The sequence below is a fragment of the Heterodontus francisci genome, chromosome 6 (genome assembly GCF_036365525.1).
Source record: "Heterodontus francisci isolate sHetFra1 chromosome 6, sHetFra1.hap1, whole genome shotgun sequence".
NCBI lineage: Eukaryota > Metazoa > Chordata > Chondrichthyes > Heterodontiformes > Heterodontidae > Heterodontus > Heterodontus francisci.
This window is the reverse complement of record NC_090376.1, coordinates 11774950-11787053: the sequence shown is the minus strand read 5'-3', so window position 1 is coordinate 11787053 and position 12104 is coordinate 11774950. Positions and strand designations below refer to the sequence as shown.

Below are 12104 nucleotides of genomic sequence, written 5' to 3'. Positions count from 1 at the left end.
ACACCCCAGCCCCTTAACGAGCTCCTAAAGAGCTTAATGGGTCCTTAGTTGGAGACGAGTGCCTTCCTCATTACCTCGCGTCCACTCTCACGTTGAAAATCGTGACTTTCTCAGAGGATTCGTGATCCATAGATGACCTCTGGGACTGCAATTTTTAATTCGCGTCCACTCTGGTTCCTGACCCCACGGCTCTTTGAAAATCTGGCCCCAAGTGGCTGCAGCAGTGCCTCTTCTATTTAATTGAAAATTACATTATAAATCTATACTTTATGACTTCAAGTAACATATGGTAGGCAAGCCCAACGGGGTCGCATGGATTTTTGTAATGCCTAATAGTGGATTTGAGAAATGTTAATATGGTTGGATTATTGATTTTGTCCTTCCAATCTTCAATTGTGTGTGAAGAAAGGATTTGAATTAAATAACACTAGGTGGTGAATTGCTGGTTCGATTAATTTGAGCTGATGAATTAAGTACATTACAGAAGGAGCATATTGGCATAACATTTAAAGCTAATTGGTGATCTTTATTTTCCCCTGTAAAGTATTAGTGGCAATAAGCTAAATAAACCTAATGAGCAGCATCAACTCACTGGAACCATCCTCTTTCTTTACTGATGATATATGTCAACAACTCCCCAGCTGCTGAAGTATCTTCTGTCCCAATTAAATTTAAATTTTATAGGGACCATGTTGCAATGGGACATTTTGAAGTGGGTATAACTGTGGTATATGCCTTGTTCTGCCAGTTCAATTGACGCAATGATTTATTTTTATTTGTGCATGGGATGTGGGCATTGCTGGCAAGGCCAGCATTTATTGTTCATCCCTAATTGCACTCGAGAAGGTGGGGGTGAGTCACCTCCCTGAACCACTGCAGTCCTTATAGTGTAGGTACACCCACAGTGCTGTTAAGGAGGGAGCTTCAGGATTTTGACCCAGAGACAGTGAAGGACGGTGATATAGTTCCAAGTTAGGATGGTCTGTGGCTTGGAGGGCGAACTTGCAGGTGGTGGTGCTCCCATGCATCTGCCGCCCTTGTCCTTCTAGGTAGTAGAGGTATCGGGTTTGGAAGGTGCAGTTGAAGGAGGCGTGGCGAGTTGCTGCCGCGCATTTTGTAGATGTTGCACACTGCTGCCACTGTGGTGGTGGAAAAAGTGAATGTTTGTTTAATGTGGTGGGTGGTGGGCCAATCAAGCGGGCTGCTTTGTCCTGGATGGTGTCAAGCTTCTTGAATGTTGTTGGAGCTCTCGTCCAGGTAAGTAGAGAGTATTCCATCACAATACTGACTTGTGCCTTGTAGATCGTGGATAGGCTTTGGGGAGTCAGGAGGTGAGTTACCCGCTGCAGAATTCCCAGCCTCTGACCTGCTCTTGTCACCACAGTATGTATATAGCTGGTCCAGTTCAGTTTCTGGTCAGTGGTAAACCCCCCCCCACCCTGCCCCGCAGGATGTTAATAGTGGGGGATTCAGTGATGGTAATGCCATTGAATGTCAAGGGGAGATGGTTGGATTTACTGGTTGGAGATGGTCATTGCCTGGCACTTATGTGGCACAAATGTAATTTGCCACTTAACAGCCCAAGACTGAATGTTGTCCAGGTCTTGCAGCATATGGACGTGGACTGCTTTAGTATCTGATGAGTCGCGAATGGTGTTGAACATTGTGCAATCATCAGCGAACATTCCCACTTCTGACCTTAAAATGGAGGGAATGTCATTGATGAAGCAGCTGAAGATGGTTGGGCCTAGGATACTACGCTGAGGAACTCCTGTAGTGATGTCCTGGACTGCGTTGATTGACCTCCAACAACCACAACCATCTTCCTTTGTGCTTGGTATGACTCCAAGGCCTTTAGCAACATACCACTGAGATTGAGAACAGTGGGAATGAGAGTCAGATAAGTGAAGAAATATTGGTGATTGATAAGCTTGAGTTTTAAAAGCTTGAGCATCGCAGATGGCAGCAAGGACTGAGTTCTAACTACAGATACACAATCCTGGGCAAGAATGAGTTGGAGTTTGCGATGGGTCCTTATTTCAACATTGCAAAGTTTTGAGAGGAAAAAGAGCATGTTGTGGGAGGTTGTATTTGCAACGCACATAGTAGTATTGCTTAAAATAAGTTGCACGATTCTTGACTCTTTCCCCTCACCCCAGAAAGCCACAGATGGTAATCTATGAAGAAATATAACTGTACTAAACTGATTCCAAAAGTTTTGAAATATTAGCCAAGAAATTATTGTGAGATTGACTACTACATTAATTTATAAACTGAATTTATTAATGACATTTAGGACTAGAATTTGCTTTTGACAGTAGAAAGCTTAGACGTTTCTTGTACGAGTTACGTCGGTTCCGCCTTGAAACAAGATGAAGAAAAACGTTTTTCCCGAGTTACAGTCCAAGATGCGCCGTCTTTGGAAAGCAGAATTGGTGTTTTAATTTCAGGCAAGTTCACAAGGTGCAGTCAGCTGCTAGGAATTGAGCTCAGCCTCTTCTACATTGGTGGTAGTTGGCAACAGCTGTACAAACAGTGTGTCTGTTGCATAAGATCCTGTCCCTAGGATTCCTTTGTGGATGACATGCTATAAACTATCTTTCTCTTGTCTCTTGGTTCATGAGGGGGAGGAGATATTCAAATTATCCTCTGGACCTTTGGATAACCCCAAATGTATGGCATCACGTATGTCCATACTTGAAAGTCTCAGTTTGGTTCCTGATCAGATGTTCAGTTATTTTACAAAGAACAATTAAACAGTATAGCTTTAGCTGAGAGTTTCTTCCTCACATTCATTCTTTGGGGAGTGGAATTCCTTGCTTGAGGCTTTATACCTCTGTCCTGAGGGAATATGCTGTGAATCTCAAGAAATTGAGTCCAAAGTCACAATCATCATTTTTGCTCTTCTGCAAAATCTGCCCCCAGTATATCAATGCCCTTTTGAATGAAGGTACCTAAACATCAACACAATATTCCAAGTGTGGGCCTTACCAATGATTTACACAGGATTGGAATAACCTGTTTAGTTCCATAGTCAAATGCCCTTGTAGGATTACAGTACAATGTTTAACTCTGTAGAAAAAACAAATCGAATTCATTGGATACTCGGTCTTGACAAATGATCAACGTTCACAGAAAAATGCTTCTTTTGGCACTTTTTCTAGTCGAAGCCCTTCATTGTGTATGCGTGTTTTGTGATGTGGTGGTGGCAGATGAAATTGTGGCTTTCAAAAGGGAATTGATAATCTGAAGAGAAAAGATTTACAGGGCTACGGGGAAAAGACGAGGGAGTGGAACTAGCTAAGTTGCTGTTGGTGAGTTGGCACAGAAAAGATAGGCCGAATGGCCTCCTTCTCTGCTGTAACCATTCTATTATTCTGTGATTCTATTTTAGATCTCCTAGTCCGATGTCCTCACATTTAACTATTTTTGACCACAAAGCCTGGCATCATTGGCAGGTTTTTATTGTATTTCAATGTATTTATGGAGAGTTGAATAGCAGGCCTTGAAGAATTTACTGCTGTAGAACTCTTATTAATCACTTCTCCCACTAGAAATATTTTCATATCTTACCTTCTTTCTATTGACAAGCTGATTTTCAGTTCATGGAGCCAATTTCTTATTAATTTTAAGAGCCTTAACCTTTACAAGTCTTGCATGTACAACTTTATCAGATACCATCTGAAAATCCACATAATGTATCCACTGAAGTGCCCTTAACTACAAATTATTTATGTACTCAGTTACAGTTAGGTTAGTGAGGCACTCCGTGCCCTGTTGCCTGTAAGCCCATGCAGATTATTCTTTTGAGGTTTGTGTTTTTAGATAAACTTTGATGAACTGCCCTGAAAAATATCCCCCCAACACAATATAAAAGCAAAATACTGCAGATGTTGGAAATCTGAAATAAAAACAAAGTACTGGAAATGCTCAGCTGGTCAGATAGCAGCTGTGGAGAGAGAAGCTGAGTTAACGTTTCTGGTCTTTCATCAGAACTGGCAAAGGTTAGAAAAGAATTGGGTTTTAAGCAAGTGAAGGGGGGTGTGGGTTTGGTGGGGAAGAGAAGATAGCAGGTGTGTGATAGGGCAGAGGGTAGGAGAGATTAAATAACAAAGCTGTCATGGGACAAAGGCAAAGAGCATGTTCATGCTTGTGTTGAAAGACAAAGCATTAGACCAGAGAAGAAGATAGGAAGTTAGGAACAGGAGTAGGCCATTCAGCCCCTCGAGCCTGTCCCGCCATTCAATGAGATCATGGCTGATCCGCGGCCTACCTCCATATACCTGCCTTTGGCCCATATCCCTTAATATCTTTGCTTAACAAAAATCTATCTATCTCAGATTTAAAATTAACAACTGTTCTAGCTTCAACTGCTGTTTGTGGGAGCGAGTTCCAAACCTCTACCACCCTTGGCGTGAAGAAGTGCTTCCTAACATCTCTCTTGAACGGTCTGGTCCTAATTTTTAGACTATGCCCCCTAGTTTTAGAATCTCCAACCAGTGGAAATACTTTATCTAGCCTGTCTTTTCCTGCTAATATCTTGTAGACTTCAATCAGATCATCCCTTAACCTTCTAAATTCTAGCGAAAGCAGGGCTAATTTGTGTAATCTCGCCTCGTAACTTAACCCCTGTAGTCCAGCTATCATTCTTGTAAACCTACGTTGCACTCCCTCCAAGGCCAATATATCCTTCTTAAACAAAAACAAGAAATGCTGGATTCACTCAGCAGGTCTGGCAGCATCTGTGGAAAGAGAAGCAGAGTTAACGTTTCGGGTCAGTGACCCTTCTTCGGAACTGACAAATATTAGAAAAGTCACAGATTATAAACAAGTGAGGTGGGGGTTGGGCAAGAGATAACAAAGGAGAAGGTGCAGATTGGACCAGGCCACATAGCTGACCAAAAGGTCACGGAGCAAAGGCAAACAATATGTTAATGGTGTGTTGAAAGACAAAGCATTAGTACAGATTAGGTGTGAATATACTGAATATTGAACATCAGCAAGTGCAAACCTGAAGAAAAACAACCTGAAAAAAACAGTGGGTGAGCAAACTGAACAAACTAAGATGAACTGAAATAAATACAAAAAAAGATTGTAAAAAATGTAAAAAGGAATGCCAAAAAAAAAAGGAAGAAAAAATAACTAAAAATGAAAGTAAAGTGGGGGGCTGTCATGCTCTGAAATTATTGAACTCAATGTTCAGACCGGCAGGCTGTAGTGTGCCTAATCGGTAGATGAGATGCTGTTCCTCGAGCTTGCGTTGATGTTCACTGGAACACTGCAGCAATCCCAGGACAGAGATGTGAGCATGAGAGCAGGGGGGAGTGTCGAAATGGCAAGCAACCGGAAGCTCAGGGTCCTGCTTGCGGACTGAGCGGAGATGTTCCGCAAAGCGGTCACCCAGTCTGCGCTTGGTCTCCCCAATGTAGAGGAGACCACACTGTGAGCAGCGAATACAGTATACTACATTGAAAGAAGTACAAGTAAATCGCTGCTTCACCTGAAAGGAGTGTTTGGGGCCTGGGATAGTGAGGAGAGAGGAGGTAAAGGGGCAGGTATTACACCTCCTGCGATTGCAAGGGAAGGTGCCCTGGGACGGGGACGAGGTGGTGGGGGTAATGGAGGAGTGGACCAGGGTGTCGCGGAGGGAACGATCCCTTCGGAATGCTGACGGGAAGGGAGGGGAAGATGCGACTGGTAGTGGCATCACGCTGGAGGTGGCGAAAATGGCGGAGGATGATCCTTTGGATATGGAGGCTGGTGGGATGAAAAGTGAGGACAAGGGGAACCCTGTCACGGTTCTGGGAGGGAGGGGAAGGGGTGAGGGTAGAGGTGCGGGGAATGGGTCGGACACGGTTGAGGGCCCTGTCAACCACAGTGGGGGGAAATCCTCGGTTGAGGAAAAAGGAGGTCATATCAGAAGCACCGTCATGGAAGGTAGCATCATCAGAGCAGATGCGTCGGAGACGGAGAAACTGGGAGAATGGAATGGAGTCCTTACAGGAGGTAGGGTGTGAAGAAGTGTAGTCGAGGTAGCTGTGGGAGTCAGTGGGCTTATAATGGATATTGGTAGACAACCTATCCCCAGAGATGGAGACAGAGAAGTCGAGGAAGGGAAGGGAAGTGTCAGAGATGGACCATGTAAAGGTGAGAGAAGGGTGGAAATTGGAAGCAAAGTTGATAAAGTTTTCTAGTTCGGGGCGGGAGCAGGAAACGGCACCGATACAGTCATCAATGTACCGGAAAAAGAGTTGGGGGAGGGGGCCTGAGTAGGACTGGAACAAAGAATGCTCGACATATCCCACAAAAAGACAGGCATAACTAGGACCCATGCGGGTACCCATAGCGACACCTTTTACTTGAAGGAAATGCATGGAGTTGAAGGAGAAGTTGTTCAATGTGAGAACAAGTTCAGCCAGGCGGAGGAGGGTGTTGGTGGATGGGGACTGGTTGGGCCTCTGTTCCAGGAAGAAGCGGAGAGCCCTCAAACCATCCTGGTGGGGGATGGAGGTGTAGAGCGATTGGACGTCCATAGTGAAGAGGAGGCGGTTGGGACCAGGAAACTGGAAATTGTCAAAATGACGTAGGGCGTCAGAAGAGTCACGGATGTAGGTGGGAAGAGACTGGACCAGCGGAGAAAAGAGAGAGTCTAGATAGGAAGAAATAAGTTCAGTTGGGCAGGAGCAGGCTGACACAATGGGTCTGCCGGGACAGTCCTGTTTGTGGATTTTGGGAAGGAGGTAGAAGCGGGCTGTCCGGGGTTGCGGGACTATGAGGTTGGAAGCTGTAGAGGGAAGATCTCCAGAGGAGATGAGGTCAGTGACAGTCCTTTGGACGGTGGCTTGATGTTCGGTGGTGGGGTCATGGTCCAGAGGGAGGTAGGAAGAGGTGTCTGTGAGTTGGCGTTGAGCTTCTGCAAGGTAGAGGTCGGTACGCCATACAACAACAGCACCACCCTTGTCTGCAGGTTTGATGACCATGTCGGGGTTAGACCTGAGAGAACGGAGTGCCTCAAGTTCAGAGGGGGACAGGTTAGAGTGAGTGAGGGGGGCAGAGAAATTGAGACGACCAATGTCTCGCCGACAGTTTTCAATGAAGAGATCAAGAGCGGGTAAGAGGCCAGGGTGAGGGGTCCAGGTCGAGGGAGAATGCTGGAGGCGGGTGAATGGGTCTGCTGGTCGGGGGGAGGACTCCTGGTCGAAGAAGTGAGCCCGGAGGCGGAGGCGACGGAAGAAGAGCTCAACGTCATGCCGAGCGCGAAATTCATTGAGGTGGGGGCGTAAGGGGATAAAACTGAGACCTTTGCTGAGTACAGAACGCTCAGCATCAGAGAGGGGGAGGTCAGAGGGTATAGTGAATACACGGCAAGGGGTCAGATCAGAAGGGGTGGGGTCAGAGGGAAGTGAAGCGGAAGGAGGATCTGGAGGGGCATTAGTCCCCATCAGCTGCTGGAGCTTGCGTTCCTTAACACCTGAAAGGAAGAAAAAAAGTTTTTTGTTAATGCGTCGGATGAGACGTAAGATGAGATGAAACTGCGGAGTAGAACAAATTTGAGATAAGGTGAGACGGTGCTGCTGGAGAGAGAGGTCCAGTGTGTGCATATGGCGGCGCATAGCACTGAGTGTGGATCTCAGGATGCGGCGAGAGTAGCAGTCCGAGGAACGTTGTATTTCTCGGAGATACCTGTGATCCTGGGTGGTTTCAAAGCATGATGGGTGAAACTGCAGTTGGAATCCACGTGGAATCAGTCGGAGCCGGAGACAGTCACTGAGGAAGGAGATGTGGCTGTGAAAACGGGTTTTGGTAGATACCTTATCAAACACCAGGAGGGAAATAGAAAGCAATGAAGGTGAACAAGGTAAAAGAGACAAACGAAAATCCCGTCGGAGAGAAGAGCAGAACTTCTTCAAGGTAGGCATTCCTGGAAGAGAAGTGGCAGTGAATTAAACACTAAAATAAAAGCAAAATACTGCGGATGCTGGAAATCTGAAACAAAAACAAGAAATGCTGGATTCACTCAGCAGGTCTGGCAGCATCTGTGGAAAGAGAAGCAGAGTTAACGTTTCGGGTCAGTGACCCTTCTTCGGAACTGACAAATATTAGAAAAGTCACAGATTATAAACAAGTGAGGTGGGGGTTGGGCAAGAGATAACAAAGGAGAAGGTGCAGATTGGACCAGGCCACATAGCTGACCAAAAGGTCACGGAGCAAAGGCAAACAATATGTTAATGGTGTGTTGAAAGACAAAGCATTAGTACAGATTAGGTGTGAATATACTGAATATTGAACATCAGCAAGTGCAAACCTGAAGAAAAACAACCTGAAAAAAACAGTGGGTGAGCAAACTGAACAAACTAAGATGAACTGAAATAAATACAAAAAAAGATTGTAAAAAATGTAAAAAGGAATGCCAAAAAAAAAGGAAGAAAAAATAACTAAAAATGAAAGTAAAGTGGGGGGCTGTCATGCTCTGAAATTATTGAACTCAATGTTCAGACCGGCAGGCTGTAGTGTGCCTAATCGGTAGATGAGATGCTGTTCCTCGAGCTTGCGTTGATGTTCACTGGAACACTGCAGCAATCCCAGGACAGAGATGTGAGCATGAGAGCAGGGGGGAGTGTCGAAATGGCAAGCAACCGGAAGCTCAGGGTCCTGCTTGCGGACTGAGCGGAGATGTTCCGCAAAGCGGTCACCCAGTCTGCGCTTGGTCTCCCCAATGTAGAGGAGACCACACTGTGAGCAGCGAATACAGTATACTACATTGAAAGAAGTACAAGTAAATCGCTGCTTCACCTGAAAGGAGTGTTTGGGGCCTGGGATAGTGAGGAGAGAGGAGGTAAAGGGGCAGGTATTACACCTCCTGCGATTGCAAGGGAAGGTGCCCTGGGACGGGGACGAGGTGGTGGGGGTAATGGAGGAGTGGACCAGGGTGTCGCGGAGGGAACGATCCCTTCGGAATGCTGACAGGGGAAGGGAGGGGAAGATGCGACTGGTAGTGGCATCACGCTGGAGGTGGCGAAAATGGCGGAGGATGATCCTTTGGATATGGAGGCTGGTGGGATGAAAAGTGAGGACAAGGGGAACCCTGTCACGGTTCTGGGAGGGAGGGGAAGGGGTGAGGGTAGAGGTGCGGGGAATGGGTCGGACACGGTTGAGGGCCCTGTCAACCACAGTGGGGGGAAATCCTCGGTTGAGGAAAAAGGAGGTCATATCAGAAGCACCGTCATGGAAGGTAGCATCATCAGAGCAGATGCGTCGGAGACGGAGAAACTGGGAGAATGGAATGGAGTCCTTACAGGAGGTAGGGTGTGAAGAAGTGTAGTCGAGGTAGCTGTGGGAGTCAGTGGGCTTATAATGGATATTGGTAGACAACCTATCCCCAGAGATGGAGACAGAGAAGTCGAGGAAGGGAAGGGAAGTGTCAGAGATGGACCATGTAAAGGTGAGAGAAGGGTGGAAATTGGAAGCAAAGTTGATAAAGTTTTCTAGTTCGGGGCGGGAGCAGGAAACGGCACCGATACAGTCATCAATGTACCGGAAAAAGAGTTGGGGGAGGGGGCCTGAGTAGGACTGGAACAAAGAATGCTCGACATATCCCACAAAAAGACAGGCATAACTAGGACCCATGCGGTCCTTCTTAAGGTCTGGTGCCCAGCAGTGCTCACAGTACTCCAAGTGGGGTCTAACCAGGGTTTTGTACAGCTGCAGCATAACCTCTGTGTCTTTATACTCCAATCCTCTAGATATAAAGGCGAGCATTCCATTAGTCTTTTTGATTATTTTCTGCACTTACTCGTGGCATTTTAAAGATCTATGCACCTGGACCCCCAAGTCTCTTTGGACATCCACTGTACTTAGCCTCTTCCCATTTAGAAAGTACCCTGCTCTATCCTTTTTTGGTCCAAAATGGATAACCTCACACTTGCCCGCATTGAAATCCATCTGCCACAGTTTTGCCCACTCACCTAGTCTGTCAATATCTCTTTGCAATTTTATGCTATCATCTAGGCTGTCTACAATGCCGCCTAACTTTGTATCATCAGCAAATTTGGATATATGACTTACTATGCCATCATCCAAGTCGTTAATGAATAATGTGAATAATTGAGGCCCAACACAGATTCCTGCGGGACACCACTAGTTACATCCTGCCAATCGGAGTACTTACCCATTATCCCCACTCTCTGTCGCCTACCACTCAACCAACTTTCTAACCATGTCAATAATTTGCCCTCAACTCCATGGGCTTCTATCTTAGTTAACAGTCTCTTATGTGGGACTTTATCAAATGCTTTCTGGAAGTCCATATAAATAACATCCATAGACACTTCCCTGTCCACTACCTTCGTCACCTCTTCAAAAAATTCAAAGAGATTTGTCAGGCATGACCTTCCCGTCATGAATCCATGCTGGCTGTCCCTGATTAACTGAAATTTTTCTAGGTGTTCAGTCACCCTATCCTTGATTATAGACTCGAGCAACTTGCCCACCACAGATGTCAGGCTAACTGGTCTGTAATTTCCTTGGTTCCCCTTTCATCCTTCTTAAAAAGTGGAGTGACATGTGCAACTTTCCAATCCAGAGGGACCACTCTTGAATCTAGGGAACTCTGAAAGACTATAGTTAGGGCATCTACAATGTGCTCGCCTACTTCCTTTAACAGCCTCGGATGGAAACCGTCAGGTCCTGGAGATTTCTCACTCTTTAGTTCCATTAATTTCCTTGTTACTGACTATTTACTTGCGTTAGTTGTACTAAGTCCCTGTCCCCTATCGGCTATTAATTTTTTCGGGACTTACGGCAAGTTATCCTCCTTTTCAACTGTAAATACTGAGGCAAAGTAATTGTTCAACATGTCTGCCATTTCCCCATTATCAATGACAATATCTCCAGTTTCAGCTTTTAGTGGGCCTACATTGCTGTAGATATATGTAACTATAAAATTTCTTCTTATTATTCTTATCACAAGTTTCCTTGTGGCAGAATAATGAGCCGCTCTGTCCACATGAAAAAACAGGCACATGGGTTAAAAAAGAAAATGGGCAAACACATAGCAGATGAAATTTAATGTGGATAAGTGTGAATTAATGCACTTTGGGAAGAACAATATGGCGAAGCAGTATAATTTAAACAGTACAATTTTGAGTGGAGTGCAAGAGTCGAGGGAGTTGTTGGTACATATTAACAAATCTTTAAAGGTGGTAGGGAAAGTTGATGAGGCAGTTTGGAAAATGGATGGGATGTTTGGCTTTGTAAATGGGGACATTGAATACAAAAACAAAGGTCATGCTGAACCTTTACAAATCACTTATTTGGCCTCAGCTGGAGTATATGTAAGATTCTGGGCACCACACTTCAGGAAGGATGTCAAGGCATTGGAGAGTATACAGAGAAAGAAGGTTTACCAGGAGAATACCAAGGATGAGGGGCTTCAGTTATATGGAGTGATTGAAAAAGCTGGGATTGTTCTCCTTAGAACAGAGAAAGGTAAGAGGAAAGCTAATGGATGTATTCAAAATTATGAGGGGTTTTGATCGAGCAAGTAGGGAGGAACTGTGTCCTCTGGCAAATGGGTCAGTAACCAGAGGTCGTAGATATAATAGAATTGGCAAAAGAACTAGAGTGGAAATAAGGAGACATTTTTTTTATAGTGTTAGGCTCTGCAACGCATTACCTGAGAGTGGTGGAATCAGATTCTATAGGAATTTTCAAAAGACAAGACGTGTACTCGAAGATGAATTTGCAGTGTTATGGGGGGGAGAAAGCCGCTGTGTAGGACTAAATTGGACAGCTCTTCCAAAGAGTTTCACAGAATTGTTGCAGCACAGAAGGCGGCCATTCGGCCTGTCGTGTCTGTGCTGGCACTCCAAAAGAGCAATTTACCTTGTGCCACTCCCCTGCTTTCTCCCTGTAGCCTTGCAAATTCTTCCTTTTCAGATAACAATCCAATTCCCTCTTGAATGCCTCAATTGAACCTTCCTCCACCACACTGTTGGGCAGTGCATTCCAGATTTTAACCAGTCGCTGCATGAAAAGGTTTTGCTCATGTCGCCAATGCTTCTTTTGCCAATTACCTTAAATTGGTGCCCTCTTGTTCTCGATCC

General features: G+C 45.3%; 1 protein-coding gene across 7 annotated transcripts in view; it reads left to right on the top strand.

Annotated features, from left to right (window-relative positions):
• The window catches only part of pak1 (p21 protein (Cdc42/Rac)-activated kinase 1), a 205058-nt gene that overhangs the window by 99870 nt on the left and 93084 nt on the right, over positions 1-12104 (top strand). Inside the window, exon 1 of one of the 7 annotated variants that reach the window (XM_068033122.1) lies at positions 3241-3314. The exons of the other annotated variants lie outside the window; for them this stretch is intronic. The gene's annotated coding sequence lies outside the window, so the exon portion shown is untranslated. Of the gene's footprint in view, positions 1-3240; positions 3315-12104 lie in introns of those variants that run through there. 7 annotated transcript variants of the gene reach the window in all.